Raw genomic sequence first — 11,866 nt, 5'->3', positions numbered from 1 at the left:
GCAAATATAAATGCCAAGACTATTGTACTTTTTGTGACTTCACTTTTTACTTCCTACAGGATCTAAAAGGCAAATGAATAAACTATATTGAGAAATTGATGGTTTTTACTTTTAATGTATACGTATGTAATTTGGTACAAAAACTACATAATGGTAGGGGATAGAGAGGCATAGGAACATAGCTTGTGCATACTATTGAAGTTAATTTGTCATCAAAGCAAATGAGGTTTCTACAGATTTAGAATGTTAAATTTAGATCCCATAGTAACTACAAAGATAATATCAGAGAAGATGCAAGCTCATAGAGATAGAATGCAGAGCACAGAAGGGGCTGGAAAATTATTGTAGTATGGATGTAGAGTCTGTTTGGGAAGATGGGTAAGTTTTGGTAATCAAAGGTTTGAGGGTACCACAACCTAAAGAATATAATTAATCTTACCTAATGGTATGCTTGGAGATGATTAAGATGGGGAGAGTTTATTCATATATATGTTTCCACAATTACAAAAAAATAGAAAAAGAAAGAGCAACTAAACAGACCATGGCAATTAAATGCAGTACATTATTCCAGGTGGGATCGAACAGGGGAGAATTAAAGGCCCAAAGAGACATTATTGGGGCATATGAAAAAACTGGAATAAGAACTGTAAGCTTTATATCAATGTTAAATTTCTTGTTATATATCCACTGGTTTCAAATACCCTTAAGGTGGAGAGAGAAGCGAATGTACTTGTTCTTAGGAGGTACACTTGACTATGTTAAGTGTTCAAGGAGCATGATATATATAACCTGCACTCAAGTGTTCAGAAAATGGATTGGAGTGGGGGACGGGGGCGGTGGGGTTGAATGGGACCTCATATTTTTTTAATGTAATATTTTTTAAAAAATGAATAAAAAAATGAAAAAAGAAAAAAAGAAAAGAAAAAGAAAATGATTGATAAATAGGTAGAGACAGATAGAAAGATGGATAGATAGATGAGTTGATATTTTGATGAATATATAGCTAGAATGATACAGAAAATGTGGCAAAATGTTAAAATTGGTGAATCTGGGTATATGGTGTGGATAGGAGTATGTTGGAGTTATCCATATGGGATTCATGTTATTTTTGTACCTGTCCTGTAAGTTTAAAAGTATTTCAAAATAAAAAGTTTAAAATTAAAACTAAAAAGAGAAAAAAAAGCTTTTGAATAAGATAAGCAATTGCGGATGAACTACAGAAAACAAACCGAGGAGAAAATTCTGATTTGATTAATAAATCAATAATGATTAATAAAATAACCATCTATTTGTGACAAATTGTGCCTATTCTTGAGCATTTCTCTCAGCTTTGCTTTCACGGTATATCTTATTTATTTTTAAAATCTGGGGTTATTAACAAGGGGACCTTGAGCTTGAATTGAAATTTTAAAAAAACATTATTCTTGTGGGGACATATTGGTGCAGGTGTGATATTCTTATTAAATAATACACAGTACAGTGTGGACTTAGGAAGCATACATGGTTTTCACCTGACAGGAAAGGGGTCCATGGAACAAAAATGGTTAAGAACTCTTGTTTCAAATAGAATAATTACAGTTGGTCGTATGAGTGGCAATCTACACCACATTCTCTGTTAACTGTGCCTTAGGAGAATCTGGCTGTTGGAGCCACATGGACCCCTAATCCTAGAACTTCTATTTATGTAGTGACTGCATTCAGAACTGTAACCAATGCAACATACCTAAAAGAAAACAAGGTCAGCCTGTCTACAAATGAGTAACAATATCACATTTCAGGAGAAGACATTTGTAGAATCAAAGAAAATATCATAGAATGAGTAGAATTTCAGAAAATTGAGCGTTGGATAGGTGGATAAAGGGAATTCTAGGTAGATAAAAGGGAAGATAAGCCCAGCATTAAGAGAACAGAAAAATCACTTCACTCATGTCTCTCAAGGAATTTGAAGGAAACTGTGTGCCCCAGGAGAAGTCCCTAGAGGCAGTAATAGTTGATGTATTGAGGGCATGGCATTCCAGAGTACAGGCATAGGGGGAAGATTTATGGCAATGGTCTTGACATTTTTCCCTTTTAATTTTTCCTCCAAAAAATATTCCTTTTAAGGCCTACCTCAAATGTTTTAGAGCATAGAGCAAGAGTACAAATGGAGGCCCACATGCCATGAGTCTAAATTATAAATCAAGCTGGCAAACTATTAAATAAAATGTGTTCTCTTCTCTTACCTCAACAGGTATACACTTTGAACAACCTAGAAGCCCAGATTCAACATTAGAATTTCAAACTTTGCACCAGAACATGACATCTAGGGTGAAACCAGCCCCAGCCTCTGATCCATGGACTGTCCCCCTTTCTTCCTGAACCTCTGACCACACACATGTGGACACCCAGATTACATGGCTAGGTTCTGTCTCCAGTAGTCATTGACTACCCCTCAGGCTAAGGAGCAAACACACCAGTGGCCAAGTCTGCCTTCTAGAGAACATACCTGGAGAAGGGACCAAGGGCTATTCTGGAAGTAGATTCAGGGCCATTTTGGGCAAAGAGTTCTAGAATCCTAGGTACCTTGGACATGATCTTCAGGAGGTGGTGCAGGCTGTAAGTGGACATGTCCACTTGGCCCCAAAGACATTCCACAGGGAAGATTACACCTGGATGAAGGCCAGAGAGGGCTCTCTAAAGCATGTGATCCAAGGTAGGATCCCCTTTTGCCTGGGTGGTACTGAAATGACTCACAGGAATTTTTTTCATTTCTCCTGATGCTCCCAAGGGAACAGGTGGGAGAATCAAAGTTGTCCAAATAAACAGATTAGAGCTTACTGATTCAGAAGTTTTCCATTACATCAACATGTCAAAAAATCATTCACAGAAGAGGGGACAAATCTTTCTTGCAGAATACCAAGTCCTCTAAGTAGATACTCTTCCTTCCAGGAGATGGAGCTTAATCCTCCTGCCCTTTGAGTGAGGGCTGGATTTAGTGACTCACATACAAAAAACAGAGTATTAAGGGAAAAATGGAACTTTACAGTGAAGAAACCTGGAAAACACTATCTTAACCAAATGATCAAAACTAACCTCATTAGTGGAAAGTCACATTGATCCCAAGTACACCCAATATGAAGTGATAAGGAGGAAATTTCTCCCCTATTGTATTTTTCCCCCAAACCCATAATCCCAGTCTGAGCGTGAGAAAAACATTGGAAAAATCCCTAATGAGGAAAATTCTACAAAACACCTAACCAATACTCAAAACTATCAAGGGTGCCTGAGAAACAGTCAGAGACCAGAGATTAAGGGGACGTGACAACCCAAAGTGACCCCGTACATGGGACTTGCTCCTGGAGGGTAAGAAAGGTGTTAGTATGGAAATCTGTGAAATGCAAATGAAATCTGGACTTTAGTTAAGACTGTTGTTGGTTTGTTAATTTTGGCAAATGTACCACGGTAATGGAAGATGTAAACAACAGGGAAAGCTGAGTGAGGAGACTATGGGAACTCACTGTGTTTTCTTTGCAACTTTTGCATAAATATAACTCCATTCCAAGTTAAAATTTTATTTTAATAACTGCTCACTCACATCATTAAAGACTTATAGTCTCTCCACCATTCCTCTCATTGTGGCCCACATTCGGTTGTCGGAACAATGGGATGGCATTTCCCAGGCCTGGAAGTTGATTTGGAGCGTCTTTTTCATGAAGTCTCCATGAAGCAAGTTCTCATAGTCAAGATCATCCGATCTCAGAGGGCCACAGGGTTCCTCAGAACATCAAGACAGCTCTGTAAGAATTCCAAAGAAAATAAATAGGGTTTCAAAGAAGAGGAGAAAGAGAAGTTGCTTGTGGCATGTTTATAGTTTGGAACAGCATAAAATAGAAAACAAAGGCACATATAAAACTCCAGTAGTTGCCTTGAGAGGAATTCTAAAGCAAACCAAAGAGATAGTGATGCTCTGAGATAGAACAATCACCTGCTAAGCCTCCCTCAAGCAAGCACACAAAACTGAGTCAAAAGTAAAGGAATGGCTGTAGCAAAATATATTTTTTAAAAATAATAATTGGGCAAGTTAGAGGGGAAATACACCAAACATACGATATGGTTAGTAGTAAGATTTTGATGATATTCTTTCATAGTTTGCAACAAACATTTCACAATGCAACGTGTTGGTGGTGGGATGATGTATAGGGCTTCTGGACAGTGTTGTGCATGTTTGTTTTGTAAGTTCACAACTTTTACTATACACTTATTGTTTATCTATGTTCATGTATGAATAATATACTTTAATTAAAATTTTAAAAATAATAAAGGAATTGTGAAAGAGCCCCATCACCTGCATCCTTTGTTAAACAGGGAACATAGGGACTCCGCATTCAACTGGATCTATTATTTTTAAGGAAAGCATTCAAGTTTTCAAGGGAAAGTAACACAGGACCTGGATTTTGCCATGTTCCAGGTTCGGTCTACTCAAAAGTCCAGAAAAAAACAAATATGTTAAACCTCATACACATAAACTTGTAGGACCTGATAGTGGATAAAACACATGATTTTAAGTAGTTCTGTAGGTATACACTTGTTCCAAGCAAAAATAATGCCTTTCCTAATAAACTTATGTGTCCTTCAATCAACATTCCACTGTATTTCAAGAGAGCAAAATCTTATAAAAGAAATTGTAACATAACTGTTCAAAATGAAAAGCAGACGTCAGGTAATTTACCAGTACCTCTTTCAAAAGTCATTATTTGCTTTCTAATTGGGCTTCTTATTGTAGAGAAGTCGTTTTGAAAAGGATTAATTAATTACATGAAACACTAGGTCTTATAAAATTTGGCAGCAATTCATAAACATCATTTATATCAGATTGACTACTTTTCAATAAATCTTTCAACATTCATCTAGAACTTAATCATTAACTCTTCCTTAGCCAGATTACCTAAGCAAGAGACAGAGGGATTTTTACTTTTATTGAGCACCGCCTGTGTTTTGTGAATTACTCCTCTTATTTCTTTTCCTTCCTCTCAGCAGCAGTTTGATATTGTTTATGAATTACAAAAATAGATATTGGACTATGTTTGTAAACTGGTCTGTTCCTCTGGACATATTATGTTGTATTGGATTCAGAGGTTTCACTCTTACTTGATTAAATTATGATTAAGGCTTTGGTTGGGCCACTTCAGTAAGATGTGGCCCACCAAGGGACAGGGACTCACAGAGGAAACTACATGGCAGAGGAGTTAGTTGGAGTTTAAATGCTGGAGCCCCAGGAAGTAAATACACAGAGAAGCAGATATGTGAGGAAAGAGAGAAGGCTCCATTAGACATGGCAGAGGCCTCAGGAAGAGAGGTAAGTTCTTTGCCTGATAGTTTACAGCTGGCCTTGTGGAGAGAGCAGAGCAGTTGAGACCACAGAGAAATGAGACTTATCCCAACCTACAGCGGATCTGGAAGAAGCTGGATCCATGGAACCTTAAGAGGAAGAGGAAGACTGAACCCTTGCAGATGTTGGCAGCCATCTTGCTTCAACACACAGCAACAGACTTGGGTGAGGGAAGTAACTTACACTTCTGGTAACTGTAAACTTCTACCCTAAATAAATACCCTTTATAAAAGCCTACCGATTTCTAGTATTTTGCATCAGCACCCCTATAGCTGACTAATATACTCCCTCATCCCTAATAAGTAGGTAATCTCCTCCTTTTGCACACAAGGAAACTAAGTCTGTCAGTGCTTCAATTCTAGATCAGGTCATACTCCTAGGAGTGCAAGATAAGTGATTTGAACTCAGCATCATTTCCTATCAACAAGAAGCCCTCACAGAAATACTTTGGTAGATAAAGTATGGTTTAAGAGAACATGAAAATTGGGACTAAGACCTACTGTGGACAAAATGTTGAAGTAATTAAGTTTCTTTTTATCTGCCACTGCTCCCAGCTCTTGCTTTGTTCTCCTCCTTTCCTTCCACTTCCAAACTGTCCTGTCTTGGATCTCATCCCTGCAGTTTACAGTCAAATCAGTTGTAGTTGACAAAAATCCCAACTCAAAGTGGCTTAGATAATAAAGGAAATTTGTGGCATCAATTATTAGAAAATCCAGACTTTATCCAGGGCTCAAACAAGGGGGCTGGGGACGTATTTTGTCTCTCTAAATTTCTTTTTTCCAATTTCTCGGTGTTTCACATTTCAAAGTGGCCTTTCCTTATGCAAGAACCAGGGTTAAATGTTTCCTAATTTGTGTCTAGTGTAATAGAAGTGTTCACTTGTCCTAATCATTATTTTTTTAAATCCCTGGGACTCCTTCATTCATTCATGTATTTACTCAACAGATATTTATCAGCATGTGCTATAATCAAGTAGCAGTTCTAAAAGATAAAGATAGGGAGGTATACAATACAGACAGACCTCTACCTAATAAAGATTAAATCATATGGGACAGACATAATAATTAAGTGAACAGTATGCTTTTCACGCACATGTAAGTACTACTGAAGAAGAACAATTAAGCAAGGTAAAGAGAGAGAAAGAGAGTAAGACAGATGGATTATTGGGAAATAGAGCACAGATTAGCAAAACAGTCTACAGGTCTTTAACACTTTTCCCAACATTTTATGCTTCAGGGCCAGAATTTGTTAAGTATTTTCTCAGAAAAGAGTGCTGACTTACTCATCAAAAATGGCAACAATGTTTCCAATATGTGTTATCTCTTATCAAGTGGTAATAGTTGCCAGGAGAAGAATATTCAACAGGATTCTAAGCCACGTGAAGCGTAGCAGAAAATAGAAAAATGGTCAGTTTTCAGTGTCTGCTATGGATGCAGAAGTGGAAAGGGTCTTTCTCTAGGAATTTAACATGCTTCCCCTAGACCACACTTTGAGAACCTCTGTAAAACTCAGCAAGTTCCTTTAATAGTGGGGTTTTTTTTTTTTTCTGCCAAAGAGAAGCATGCTAGAAATTGAGATGAGATAACAATATAGACAAAATAATCTGAAAAGGTCCAAATTCTGCCTTGGTCCAGTAAGCTTGCCCTCTCATTCCTACCCCCCACTCTCCACCTCCAGCTCTGTGGTTTCCTGTGGTACATCTGTGCATTGAACAATGGGAAATAAGCCTCCATTTTACTGTTCTCAGGTGCACATAATCTGCAAAGCAAAGGTCCCTGGTAAAGTCAATGAGAGAGGCTGACATAGGCTCAAGACCTCAGTATGGTATTCGTCTTCCAGCCACCATGTTAAATGTGATGAGAAGTCCCCAATACTTAAATGTTTCAGTGAGAAGAGGAGAGAGATCCAGTCCTGTTCTTATATCCACCTAGAAACATGGTGGTAGGAGGGAAAGAGCAAACGGACAAACGGCTTGTCCCCATCACTGTTTAGATGGAAGAAGCAGCCACACCCACGTGTGTGACTTCTTCCTCTGGAAAAATGTGGCTCCATCATGTCCTGAAAATCGAAATATTCAAGTCCTAACCCTTGTGCCTGTGAAAGTGATCTTATTGGAAATAGGACCTTTGCAGATGTAATCCAATTAAGATGAGGTCATGCTGAATTAGGGTGCCCCTAATGCAATATGACTGGTATGTTTATAGGAAGGGAAGGAGAGACACCAGGGAGAAGGCCACAGGAAGATGGAGAAGGCAGAGCCTGGAGTGATGCATCTTTAAGCAAAGAAATACTGAAGTTTGCCAGCAAATACCAGATGCTAGGAGGAGCAAAGGAGGGTTCTCCCCCCTGGGTTTCTGAGGGAGCATGGTCCTACTGACAGAGTGATTTCAGGCTTCCGGGATCCAAAACTACGAGACAAATACAGTTGTAGTACTTTGTTATAGAAGCCCTGGGAAACTAAGACATTTCTTCTGGGAGAGGGAAATACATTATTACTAGGCAGTTCCTCTAAGGCTCGGAAACTATTTCTTCCTAGAAGGAGCTTTCTAGCCCCTTGGGTGAGATGAATGATATTTCTTATGAATCTGCTAGGACACAGGATAAGTGTTAGGACTATCTGGGGACATTGCTTTGTATCCCCCTTCGAGGAAAATGTGACCTTAAGATGCAGGGCAACTTTAATTGATTTTCCACAGAGAAGTAATTCTAACAAACTGCATCTGGATTTGTGGTACAGAAATTTGCTGAAGAGTGTCTGGAGGGAAATCCGGTCTTCATATCTGCCTTAGTTTTCCAGGCTGCTATGACAAATATCACACAATGGGTTGGCTTAAATAATGGGAATTTTTTGGCTCACATTTTCAGAGGCTAGAAGTCTGACTTCTCCACCCCCATCCCCAACCTCCCGGCTTCCTCATCATGTAGCCATGACCTTTCCTTTCTCTTCCTGGTTCCAGGGAGCTCTGACTTCTGGCCTCCCGTTCCTCTCAGTGTCTGAATTTCTTCTGCTTATAAAGGACCCCAGTAATCAAATTAAGACCCTCATTCAGCTGGGCAGCATCCCAACTGCAATATCTTCAAGAGATCCATTTACAGTGGGCTCATACACACTGGTGCACAAAGATCACGAATGTGTTTTCTGGTTTACCCATTTCAACCTACATCCAAGTTACTGAGAGTCTAGAGGTAAGTCTAAGAAAGTGACCTCCCTTCCCTCTATCTCAATTTTCTCACCTATACATTGGGAGACATTGGTGTCCCTGAACCTTAAGGTTTTTTCAGAAATTTCAAATAATGAGAAGGAAAAGTATTTTTATATAAATATGGATTCTAGGGTTGGTTGTTAACAACTGGCACTTATTTCTATACTATCTTGCTTTATAATAGATGTAAGGCTTATATTCTCCTCTAAGATAAACAGGGATAATAATACTGTCCCTTAAAATAATATATAGTGCCTGTGCTCAGAAAGTCCCAGATAAATATTTAATAATGGGGCTAATGAGAATGAAATCATTCAAGGATCCAGTAAAGAAATAAGATCTAGATCATCGAGCCAAGTATGTTAACACTTCCTATGCTTGTGTGAATCAACAGACCCATAAAACAAAAATAGGTTATAAAAATTGATGTAGTTGAGTCTACAGAAAAGTCCCATAATAATCTAAGTCCAGGTAGATAGGCAGAGCTTAGCTTTTGGCTTACCATGTAGGTGGGAATGTTTCTTCTTGCTTGCTTTCTCTTTCCTCATAGAGTGCATTACTCTTCTGCCCCAGCACATACTATTATTAATATGTCCTTGATTCTAGTGCTTTTTCTTCCATCATTGGTATTTTTAATGAGCCATAAACAACTTATCAGTTGTTGTGATAAAACAACCACAGTGTCAAAAGAACTAGATTCAGAGCCCAATTCTTCTACTTAGTCAATATGTGATATAGGCAAGTGATTGCTCATGTGTAAAATAAAGATAATTATGACATTTATCTTACAGGATTATTACAAAACTTTTTATTCATATCTTATGCTACTTCAGAAAGGAGTTAAGACAACTCAGATGAATATATAATGATATAAAGAGGACATAAGAAATGGGTTTAGAAAAGATTGAATAAACAAAACTTGGGATACAAAACAAAGTGAAAATAGTTCATTCCATAAAGACCTAAATATTTGCTACAGATAAGCCACAAATTGGACAATTATAAACAGAGAATAATATAATGGGCAGAAGAGTGCCTATTAAAGCATCAAGCTCTGCAAAATTGTTACTTGTTTTTGTGGAAAAATAAAACTGTGGCTTTGAAATATTCCAGTTTCTGTGTGACCACTTTGTTGCATTTTACTTTAACAAACTCACAGAACCTCGAATTTTCTCATTTATACACTAGAGATAATAAGTCCTACTTTACCAGGTTGTGGTAATATTAAGTACCTCATATGAGGCATATGATTATTAGCTCCCTGCCTCTTCTCTTACCTCCTCTCTCTCCTCGTTTCAATAGCACCTTTCTCCTTATTTCAGGTAGTAAGCATTCCTGTAAGAAGCTCTTTTGTAGTTCACTAAATTACCATCTGTTTATCATTTATTTATAATAATTGTAAACAGCAATACAATACTGATATCAACTTCAAATAGTTGCATAAAACTGTATTTGCTTTTTAATAAAGAAAAACGTGTTTCATTTCAAGGTGTCAACAATAATAACAAAACAGAAAAATACCTTTAAAAACTTGCCCTGAAACACACAGAGCCATTAATGTCACATGCAATATAACAGAGTTGATTTCTTGACAGAAGGTTAATTAGTTCTCTCCCATAGGATGGCATTGCCATAATTAAACCAATAACAATAAGGAAAAAATCACCCCTGGGCAATTTAAGACACTCTGACAATAATGAGAAATGGCAATGGGCACCGTGCACCAAGGCTATTTTCCTGCTGCTGTTGTTTAATCATCATTGGCACAAGAAAGCAAGTCCTCCCGTGGCAGATAACATCTGTCCCTGGGAGAGCCCTGTCTTCAACAGAAGGAAAGTATGTCCGCTTTACACCAGGCCTTCCTTTCAAGTCTCTTGGTAAATGAGAGCAAGAAGCTCCAAATGCCAATAAATCATTTTGCCCATGACTATGCGGTACCATATATCATTTCCCCTGATAATGAAGTGATTAATAACATCTGTTCTGTGACCTAATTATAGCCAAATTCATGCATTTTCATCACTAGCCTGTGAGAGGAAGGGGGTAGAGAGGAGCCTGTACATATTAGGAGCCCACCTGATTCCCTATAGAGGAACCTAAACATGACTGATACAAAGACTGCTGCCAAGAGCACTCACCTGCTGAAATGGCTGGAGAGCACATTCTCTCTCCTCCAGTCAGTCATAGTGGAAGCGCACAGATTCCCAAAGGCTGCTTTGGTCAACACCCTGGAGGGGACCCAGAAAAGTCATGTTAAGCAGTCTGAAGACACTGGACTAGCCTCAGAAAAGTTTTGGAGTTCAAAACTCAAAGAAGAAAAGCAAAACCATGTGTTCACACGTATCTCTATATCACCAGCCCAGCGTGAAAAGACACATACCATATGAATAATTTTGAAATGAGGACAAAGAATATAACCTCCCAGATACAAAAAGAATGAAAGGTTGGGTATCAGGCATCTTAATAATAATAGAGCCCCCCACCTGGTTTATTGGCTCAAAGGATGATCACTAGTGTCCATTCTGACCTTGACTCAAACACCATCCCTTCCAAGGTGCAGCTGGAAGTCTAGGGTCTCGTGGCTCAATAAAACTTGGAAAAATAAAACCAAACAAAGGTTTTCTTCTCAGAATATGCAAACACTGCTCAAAGAGACTACAGTGTGAGTTCCAGAGCTCTGTCTATCTGCTAAGCCTTATCTCTTAGCAGGACTTTGGAAGGTCACTGGTGTTACATCTGCAGGACCAAATCAACAATGGTACTTCTCATTCTTTAACTTGGCTCCATAGGAATCTGGATATCTGTTTGGTTTTATTTTTTGTTGTTTGTTGTTTGTTTTTCTTTTTTCCCAGAAATACTTATGTTTTCCCTGTCAGTTCCCTGGGCTAAGCTTAGTTTTCAAGGTAGCTGATGAATTAGTGTTTGCCACACAAATAAAGGCGTCCATTCAGAGGAAATAGATATGCAAGTAGTCTTGGTTTTCTTATAGATCTAGGAAATTTTCAGACATAATCAATGGGCTTTGCAATCAGGCACCCTTGGAACACATCTTCAATGTCACTGAGAAATCATAAGTCAATATTCTCAGATGATTCCTCACACACGACATATTTAAAAGTTGATCTGTTTTATTGAAAGGCATTTCAAGGCAAGGTGTTAGAATGGTTTTTAAAACTGCAGAGTTCTGAGGCCCTTGAAACTTACTCTTAGCTAACCCTAAATAATTTATTAGAAATTTTGGTTTTTATGTTAATGAGAAACATGAATTATTAAATTCAAGACCCTGTGGAGGATA

At 38.1% G+C, this 11,866-nt stretch overlaps 1 long non-coding RNA gene across 1 annotated transcript; it reads right to left on the bottom strand.

Moving 5' to 3' along the window:
- Nucleotides 1-3,535: 3,535 nt before the first annotated feature.
- Nucleotides 3,536-11,229, bottom strand: LOC101435065 (uncharacterized). Its single transcript, XR_002798089.3, has 3 exons — nt 11,055-11,229; nt 10,710-10,799; nt 3,536-3,774 (listed from the first exon to the last, which is right to left on the bottom strand). It is a non-coding gene; the product is annotated as an uncharacterized lncRNA (long non-coding RNA).
- Nucleotides 11,230-11,866: the final 637 nt, after the last annotated feature.

Source organism: Dasypus novemcinctus, chromosome 2 (genome assembly GCF_030445035.2).
Source record: "Dasypus novemcinctus isolate mDasNov1 chromosome 2, mDasNov1.1.hap2, whole genome shotgun sequence".
Lineage (NCBI taxonomy): Eukaryota > Metazoa > Chordata > Mammalia > Cingulata > Dasypodidae > Dasypus > Dasypus novemcinctus.
Note: the sequence above shows the minus strand (reverse complement) of the source record. Positions and strands in the feature narration are given on the sequence as shown.